Here is a 10,463-nt window from a genome sequence, read left to right as displayed (position 1 = left end):
AGCTTTCGAATAAGCCCCAGTAATCTAGGTACATTAGCAGTTTGGAGTTTTATCCATTTCTTGAAACCACAATTCTAATCTGTCTGAATTCGAAAGCAATTTGATATGTAAATTATTTTTTATCCAAAAATTGCAAAATATTTTCCAATAAGCTTCATTATCCTAGGGACCTTATCAGTTAGTTTTCTGCATACATCTGGATTAGAAAAAAATCATCAAAAAAATTAATGGAAATGTTTGCCAACATTTTTGTTCCGACCCCACTTGTGGGGGGGGAGGAACTATATACTCAAATGGGTTTTTTTTGTTCAGTCAATTTTGGCCGATCGATATATTCATCGCAGAGAAATGTGAGTGGTATCAATAAAAAGCTGGTCCAGCGTAGAATTCAAAATTAAAAATTCAAAATTTTTTCGATTTTCGTTTTTTTTGAGGAGTTATCGAGGATTGAAGTTTTGTGTGAACACGGGATATTTGTTCACTTTTAGTGCGATTTTTCTTCAAATTAAGATATTTTTTTATAAAAATAGTATTTCAAACTTAAATTTCTTGCCAAAAAATGAAGCAAATTTGTGTTCCTAATAGACTAAAGGCGATAAAAAGACTAGTTCTGTTCTCATAAGGATCTTCAATATCAAAAAAATTTGAAATCTATTTGGGAGCTCTTTTTCTATAAAAGTTTTCTACTTTTTTGCTTTTTTAAGTCACCTAGAGACAAGTCGTTTTTCATATCGAGGTTTCGTTAATGACAACCTCCTTTACAGTCAAATGAAGCCCAATGAACAAAAAATTCGTTTTCAAGGAATTGCTCATGTTTTTTTTTAAATTCGACTCTGAGTTTTCCTAATTTTAAATGAAATTTTGAATTTCTTTTTGAGGTTTTACTAGTTTTTTGGAGTCTTATGGCATGGACTCATTGACTAACGTTGTAATATGTTCCGTAATGAGAATATCTAAGTGAGCATATCTAGTGCTTTGAGTGAGTAACAGCTATTGGCTGTTAGGACTTTAAAAATAATTTTTCAAATTTTTTTTCGAACATTAACCAATCATAAACTTATTATCGTGAACTGTAAGTCAGTCTCTGTGATGACAGCACCCTCTTCGGTCCTACTTTAACCAAATTGGATCTAGTTGGGGGTTTTATCTTCTAACTTTTATTAATATGACTTCAATGACACAAGATTTAAAAAAATTTTAAATTTTTTTTTGAGATTTCCGTATTATTGGTTACTTTTGAAATATTATCTCTTTATCCTAAAATTGACAGCTTCTATTGGCTTCAAGAAGACGTTAGGTGGATCACAGTCAAGTTTTTCAGAGAAAAGCTGAAGGTTTCAAATGGCTTCGACCTTTTCTTCTCGCACTTCTCTAGTGAATTTTTGGTTTTTGCCTGATTTTTTTGTTGTTTTCATAGTCGTAAGACTTGTTGGGACGTCTTATTGATCACCTATGCATGAAAAATTTCCCCATGCTCTTATTGCATGATATTTGAGCGTATTCCTTGACTTCTGTTGAAATTTGTTGAATTTAATGGCTGTTAAGAATTTGAAAATAAATTTTTGAATTTTTTTTTTCATTTACTATTCTTAAAATTTTCGTGAACTGTTAGTCAGTCTCAGTATTGACAGAACCCAATTGTTTTCTATTGAAATTAAAATATATTTCATTGGCAGTTTTACCTTCTAACTATTGATTATATGACTTCAATAACGCAAGAATTCAAAATTTAAAAAAAAAAATTGATATTTTCGTATTATTGGTTACTTTTGAGCTCTTATCACATTATCCAAATATTATACACATTATCCAAATATTATTCTAATCCCATTGGCTTGGAAAAGACATTTAGTGGATCACAGATAATGTTTTCAGAGAAAAGCTAATGGTTTAAATGGCTTCGAAATTTTCTTCTCGCATTTCTCTACTGAATTTTTGGTTTTTGCCTGATTTTGTTGTTGTTTTCATAGTCATAAGATTTGGTGTGATCTCTGATTGATTATCTATGCATAAGAAACATTTTTTATTGCCATCTTGTTGTTTTTGAGCTCCCTTAAAAGGTTTTGTGTTTAATGGCTGTTAAGACTTTGAAAAAAGTTTTTTCGAAATTTTTTTGAACATTAACCGATCCCAATTTTTTTTGCGTGGGCTCTTAGTAGTCAGTCTTAGTACTTACAAAGTCTCTTCTTATTTCTAATGCAGCCAAAAATAATCTGGTTCGCGGTTTTTATTTTCTACTTATTAGTTTTAAAACTTCAATGCCTCTAGTTTTCATATATTTTTTTAAATTTTCGGGTACTTTTTCCTATTTTTGGATACTTTTGAAATCTTATCACAATATCCTATTACCAATAGTTCCCATTTGATTAGGGAAGACGTTCAACGGATCATATATAAAGTTTTCAGAGACGAACTTTTGATTTAAACTGCTTCGACACTTTCTTCTGGCACTTTTCTACTTAATTTTCGCTGTTGCCTGTCTTTGTTGTTGTTTTGATCTTCAATAACTTGTTGTAAGGTTTTGTTGACCAAAATTGAATGGCCAACAAACTTGTTGTCGCATGGAGGCATAATTTAGCGTATTTAGTGGATTCCGTTGAAAGCTAATGAAATTAATGGCGTTGATATTACGAGTTTTCTCAAAAATTTCGTGGTTCTAATGTATTTGATCATATTTGATTTTTTGAAATAAAAAATTAATTGAACATAGAAGAGTTTTTGCTGAAATTTTTAATGCCTTCGACACTTTTTTCGCTCAATTTTTTTTCCTGAAATTGCAGTTTTTGGCTCTCTTTGTTATTTAGGTAGCCGTAATTTGCTGATAAGTCTCTTAGGCTTGCAATTGAGAATTGAATTAAAGATCTTCCCCGAAACAGTTAGTCAGTTTATAGTCTTTAGTCTTAAAGTTCATGATATACATTTTCAAACATTTTTCAAACTTTTCAGTTTTTGTTGTTCGTTTCGTCAAATTGTAACTTATTTTTATCAATGAGAGGTCACATCCAATTTCTTCTAATCAAAAAAATACCAAATCTACTGAAATTATTTGTCACCGATGCTTTGTTTGTTGGACATTATGCATTTTTATAAACGTTTTTTGAGTGGTCATTTTTTGCGCTTCTTTTTCTCTTCTTTCAGAACAATTGCGTAGTAACAGATCCCAATGGTTTACAAATTTGGCCCAAATAAAGTTGTTTAATCTCTCAGTATATTTCCTGCCGCTGAATTATTAGAAATAAAAATTGAATTAAATATACAAAGTATTCAGATAATAGCTAAGGATTTTAATGATAGCAATAGTTTGTGTTTTCGCAAATCGTTTCTAAATTTTCAGGTTTTTCTTTAGTTCGTTTCTGAGGCTTAAACTACCCAAAGACAAGGCCTTTTGGTTTTTTAATAACTTTTAGTAATTTATCAAGGATTATTTAGTTGAAAGCTAATGATTTTTAAGACTTTTGAAATTTCTTGGTTTAAAAAATGTTGATTAATTCTTGATATTCGCCTCATTGATCGTTCTCTTTGTTGACTTGTAGCATAGTCTCATTACGAAAACTTTCAGTCCGCTGTATATTTAGGAAAAATTAAATTTGAGTTGTTAATGTTTTATCTGACTGCATTTTGACGTTGTTACTATGTGCTTTTAAATTTAGATATTCAGTTTTTGCTGTGAAGTTTTTGTTTTTGCTAATTTTTTTGATTGTTTTTTTTTGTCTCGTAGTCTCTTTAAGGTCAGATCTCATTGGCGCTGTAATAAGGCATGGCATTATGTAATTCAATTAGTAGATAGGTTGTGTAACGATTGTTTTAAAATCAAACATCTATTTTTGTTATTTCTTCATTAGGTTGACTATTAAGCCAAAAATGTAGATGAGCTCGGGTCGGAACATCATGTGCGAACACACATTAACGAGCCGCCTTGTTAAATTCAAATGGCCAAATAAAGTAATCAAATATATCACTCATATTTTGGGCTCCAAGTGTATCGCCCTGCGGCTGGAGATTTACATTGAGGGTAAAATAACTATACTTTTGAAAATAAGTGCATCAAAAAATTTTCAAAATCAGTCGAACCTTTCATTTTCTGAGGTCTGTAAGCATATGGAATGTTTTAGCAAGAATTAGCTCTAATCTCATCAAACGCTGTTCAGCATCAGTTTTGTTCTCTCTGGACAAATTTAATTAACGGTAGCTACAAATCCTCTTCATGTCAGTTATCAAATACTCAGTTTCCAGCTTGAAAGTTTCAACAAATCCTACCGCTAAGTCTAATTTGGGGCTAAGATGAAGCTTTTTTAACGTCTTGTGATGTCTTAGAGTCTTGCGATTAGTCTGCAACTACTGGCGGATTTTTCTAATGTCTTTAAAACATTAGAAACAGCTTTTGGCTCGATTTTTGCGCAATTTTAAAAAGATTTTTTTCGATATCATTTTTGATTAATGAATATTAAAAGAAATTATCGATTCACAGTTTCGTTTGCTTCAAAAATTAATGAGCACCAGAAGTTAACAGTTGATCATGATCGCAATCAAACATAACTTTGTAAAAATGAATAATCTCATGTTTCAAGACAACGAATTATCTTTGTCGCAGTTGCATGTTATTTGCAAACTCAAACTCAATTATCAAAACTATTTTTCAAATAGCAAACTGGAGCAGAATTTAAAAAAATCGGCAGTATAAATTTAGTAAAAATCGGCAGTATAAAAAATCGGCAGTATAAATCGGCAGTATAAAAACAAAAATGTGATTTTTGTTTTTTTTTTACATTTGAGTATTTTGGCATTGGGAAGAATGGCATTGGGTATATTGTCATGTACCCATTTATCAATTACCGTGTAGGTGTAATCTCAAACAAAAAGTTGCTGCCTGATCTGTACAGAGTTGAAAGTCCAAAAATTAGAATCTGTCACTAAATTATTTATAAGAGTAAATTTAAAATTTCATATTATCCGGCGCCTAGTTTCACACATGACTACAAAACATGAAATGATTAACGTAATAATAAAAAAACAAATTTTGGCATAACAGTCCCGATTCCATACTAAATTTGCACATTCTTTGAGCGCAAATTTACACCAATTTCCACCAAAGGAGTTCGGTTCCTATGTTAAAATGTGTTCTTAATTAACACGTGAGAATTACACTTATTATACGCTTTGATATGTTAAGCCGCCAATTTTGCAAATTTGATTGCTCTGCCGGAATCAACATTAAAATGGCCCAAATCACAAAATTTCGTATTTAGTGCTGAATGACGGCTTGTACTTCTCTCTGTCTTTAAGTTTGAAATATGTTTAAAACACATGTGCAGCTTAAATTTAAAGAGAGAGGTTTTTGCAAGTTTTTTTTCAATATAGTGTAAAGAAAAACAACAAAAAGGAAAAAATGACAAACAGATATGATTTTTTCAAGAAGAATCTCGCCTGTTTGATGACTATACAGACTTTTGTTTTCCTGTAATCACAAAAAATAGGACAGAATTTCCCGGTTTTCAGCTTTAAATGTTTTTAAAACCTTTTTAAATATTTTCATGTTTTACTTGTACATTTTTGCGTTGTACAATCAAGTACATATTGAAACGAGCTGTTTGGTGCTGCTGTATTTTTAAATCTAGCTCTTGTTCTAAATCTAAGTCTTGGGTCGCACCCAACCCGCTAAATCTAAATGGTCTGCTCGGAGGTCACTTGGGTCTGAGACCTGAACCTGAGAACAAGAGCATACATTAAAAAAAACTTTTTCTGCTTCAGCAGAAATGGCGTTAAAAAAACTTTAAGCTTAAATTAAAATTAAAGGCTGGCATTAAGTCCGTCTTAGCCTGTGGAAACGCTGGAACAATAAATAATCAACGCAAAATTCACCTGTATACCTGTACCTGCGGTATTTACTTCAGTTGGGTATGAAAAGTCAATATAAGATGAAGCAAGATTATTCCACTCTAAACTGTCAGTTAATCCAGTTAGGCTAAAGGGGATGCAAATTGATACATTTGATGACGGTCAGGCTGTAAAAGGCTAATAACCAGCAACTGCCCCGGGTGATTGAGAAAGACACGTTACTAAATACACTTGATGGAAATTTGAGACATATTTGATGGCCTAATGTGCTTTTACTTCTTTTCTGACCGCTACCAACATTCTAACTCAAATTACACCAATTCCCGGTTGAATTAATACCTTTTCCAATTTTTTGATAAAGCAACAGTAGTGCATAACTTACCTCTCTCTTTGAAGAAAAAAACGATTACCCAGAAGCAGCAAAAATGGGAAATTCTCATTATGGAATGAAAATAAAAATGTAGATGAGAAAAAGTGTTCTGGGGTTCTAGATTGAATATTCACAAATTATAATTTTTGGTGTGCAATTAATTTTCCCGTGACGAAAATCTGTGATTGCCGCATCTTTGCGATGTGAAATTTAAAATTTTGTTGAAGGGACAGGAAAGAAAAGGCGCGCAGATCAAAACTGTTTATAGGGGAAAAAGATTTGTTCTATGCATATCTTAATAGAACATATATATCTATACATTTTTTTCAATTTTAGCTAAAACTTTCTTCAACAGATAAAATATTTCTTCTCTTTTGATGAACTAAATCTGTCATCTGAAATTTGGTTGCTGATATGCAGTTTCACCAATTTTTAATTCTGTTATTGCGGAAATTGAAATCCAATTTAATTAAAACATTGACATAAACAAAGCTTGCATTGACATAAAATTTTAGCTTTATTACGAGTTTCATCAATTTCTGTAAATCTTCATTATAAAATCAAAACGTCTCTATGTTATGCTCAAACGGGCAGAAAAAAGAGTCAAAAACTGTTAATTGCAAAAAAAGACATGTCACGTACGGAAACACTGGAATTATGATTAGTGCACACACAAAAATAACTATGACGTGACAGACAAAGCAATTTGGCTAATGTTGCTGTCCGTGATCACAAAGTCAATAATAGTACGTTGATATGAGCTAAGGAAAAAATTTATCTATCTGAAGGGCTCTGTTTGTATCTATCCAGGACACAGTTCTTGATAAAAAAAAAGTTTACTCGTAACTTATTTCTCTCGACGGTTCTCTTTTCTTTCGCGCTTAGAACAAATTCTTCTTGCCCGAACACCTTGAATTAGAAAACAGTTTTTTTTACAAGTTCATGGTTGTAACAGTATTTACTAATTTCAGGCAGTGTTTCATGCAGTCCAAAATTTTAAATTTTTGGATGCTGTTTTATGTAAAAAAGTTATTATTTTTTAAATATTTTTGGGAAGGGTTTTGTTCTTTGTTGTTTTTCCCTGTTTCCTTAGTATACTTTTGTAGTGAATAAGGAATTGCACCTACTCTTTTTGTTAGTTAGTTCCATATAAGACAATTATTTGTTTTTCAGAAAAGTTAATGGATCAAAATTTCATATACTGGCCATGATTTGGAAAAAGATTGTTCAAGCTCTGGTTGCATTATGTAGTCGGCTAATCCCGTGTTCGGTTGTGATGGTTTCATATCAAGTATCACGGGCCATTTAATTTTATAGTCGGCTAAATATTGGTTCTGGTAAATTTAGCTACAATGTAAACTGTGTAAAATGGTATTAGGTAAAATGTCAGATTGGGTAAAATGGTATTCGGTTTAATGGCGTTGGGTAAAATGGAATGGGGTAAATTGTGCTGACACCTTTTTTCTACACTTACTCTCATTTAGCCAAATTACTTAAGATATCTGAAATGGAAAATGGAAATTCGGACGTTTTCTTTTTCTGTATATGTAAAATTTTTTGAAAAAAATACAATCATTCTCATCCATCTTGAACCTTGGTCAAAATTTATTTCTTTGATAAATGAATAGTCTTTGATGGCGCTCTTCCTCAATAGCCATTTTATTGGAATAAATTTTAAATCAGAAACAAGATATAGATATACTATGAAGAACACTTTGAAATTATTAACTTGAAAAAATTGTTTGTCGTAATGTCGTAAGAAAAACAATTATCTGAAAAAACGTCAATGTTTGCCGTTTTTATTTTTCTCATGAGAGAAAAACAAACTGTCATCTTTATATTTCAATAGTATTTGTGCAGATTCATGCAGAGAAACAAGCTAAAATCTTTGCTTAGATCAGATTTCTATTCAGAATTCTTCTAAGATAGTTCATATAAATTTCCTTGGGGAAGGCTTTTTTTTACAGAAACGTAATCTCAAATTAAGAAGGAAATCAAAAATTTTGGAGCTAAATTTTGAAACATTTTATGCTGTGCACAAAACCACTAGAGTTCTTATGACTGCATGCACAACAAAACCTGATATGCAGATTTGGTACAAAACTTTTTTCTCGCCAGTTTAAAGAATTTTAGGTAAAATTTGACATTTCAACGCAGACTTGATCAGTCTGAGAGGCGTAAACGGTTAAAAAAATAAAACATAAATCAGTGTTTGCTTGTTTTACTGATTTAATTTTTTTTGTGCAATATTTCGAATGCTCTGAATGGTAAAAGACTGGCTCAATGCTTCTTTTGTAAAATATACTCAAACAATAGGTTATCGCAACTCAAAAATTGTCAATGTCAAACCTGAGAAGGCAGCCCCAAGTGGAAAACAGCAGATGAAAACAACATAACTGTTATCAAAATTGAATTCATCAAAGTTGTCTGTGGTAAAATAGCAAATCGGTAAGCCATGCAAAGATAAAAAGATCAAATAGTGGGGAGTTAAATTATCCCTGTGTACAAAACACCAGAAAGCAAATAAAAGTGCGTTTGATCTGACTGTGGAAAACAGAACTTCAAAGGAAACTCAAGACGGAAATTATTTACAATTTTTTGTGTGTCACAAATCGGATAGAACATATTTGTGACAATTTTCACTATATATCTGGCATACTAATGAATGCGGTATTCTAATAGTCTAGCAATTCTGCAAGAAACAAATAGATTTTGGGATCGTTTCTGGGAGTTTTGAGATTTAGAGGAACTCGATCCAGACTTGTCAAGCCTAAAAGGCCATAATTCAATCCCTGTATTTCATCATGACCAGATTTTGTTGAAATACTCCTTCAGAAATGTGCCACATAAACTTTTATCAGCTTATGTATAAAATATGTCGACGAAAAAAAAAATTGAAAATGCTGAAATCGGGTGCTAAATTTACCTAAAAATGCTAAATTTACCTAAAATCGGGTAATAGTACAAAAAGGAACCATGATCGAATATAATTTACAAATAAAAGTATATGGATAATTATTAGTTGAATTTTTTTTGGAAAAACTGATATTTGTTATGCTAAATCATGCTCCTTAGCGCTATCTTCAGCTTCAACTTCCCGGGAGGAGGTTTCACCCTTATTTCACCCCTAATTAGCGGGAATTTGGGTGTAATCCGTTTTCCACTCTTCTTTATCCGGGAAACGAGTGTAAGAGTGGAATTTTAAAAAAATACACTTTAATTACACTCTTTATAAATTTATGAAATCGTCGGCATCGTCGGTCTGGAACGTAAAAAAGCTTGGGTTTGTTCGGTATCGCTAGATTCGGTTTGTTCGCTTTCTAAAAAACAGAAAGTATAAAAAGAAATAATCTCGATTAAGTTTCTCAATGAATATTAAGAGCTCGATTAAATTTTTTGTATAAAATGCATGTGGCTCGGATAATTTTTGGCTATGAAAAAAAATGACTATGAGAAGAATTTGGCCAAACCGACAAAACCTCGTGCGTTAACGACGACAATATGGAATCTATATTCCTTTCAAAATGAACGCAGAGAATCTATTATATTCAGAAACGGCAAAATCGAATCTTCCATATGTCGAATAGCGAAAAACGATGACTCCGACCAAAAAAATGGGAGCTCTCGTCGTCTTTGACTAAAAATAAAGCCGATAATTTCTTTTATTAAGAAAACTATTTCATATTAGGGTTTCATAGTGCTCACTATTGCTCATAAGTCCATTTTTGAGTTTTCGGAATGAATACGTTAATTTGCACGTTTACAAAAGGAGCTGGTTAAAACTCTTTGGCGATCAATAGGTATAATTTAGATTGCCGATCGCTGTCGCTGAATAGCAGACCAAATCCGATTGTTTGAAGCAAAGAAACGTTGGTTCTAATTCCATTTCGTAAGTTTGAAAAAGATAATTAACCAGTGGTTTTTTAACTGCTTTTAAAATAACATTTTGTAAACTTGGCTATCATTTCAGATTTCTCTAGTAAAAAACAGCAACCGAATTATAATTGGTGAACAACCTAATATTCCTACTACTTAACTATTTTGGAGCTGAGGAACCGTTATCATCACACGTATTCTTAGAAACACTGACAATATAAAGCAGAGCTCTCTACACAAGTTTAGGACCAAATTTATTAGTTTCAATATTTTTTCCAACTCCAGTTAATCAAATTTATGATTTAAATTACTAGGGACAGAAATCATTGTTTACACCACAAAGCAACGTCGGGATTGAAAAACGTAAAGATAAGTAGAAAAA

This window comes from Convolutriloba macropyga, chromosome 5, assembly GCF_964194025.1.
Source record: "Convolutriloba macropyga chromosome 5, txConMacr16.3, whole genome shotgun sequence".
Classification (NCBI taxonomy): domain Eukaryota; kingdom Metazoa; phylum Xenacoelomorpha; order Acoela; family Convolutidae; genus Convolutriloba; species Convolutriloba macropyga.
The sequence above is the reverse complement of the archived record's forward strand: the minus strand, read 5'-3'. Positions refer to the sequence as shown.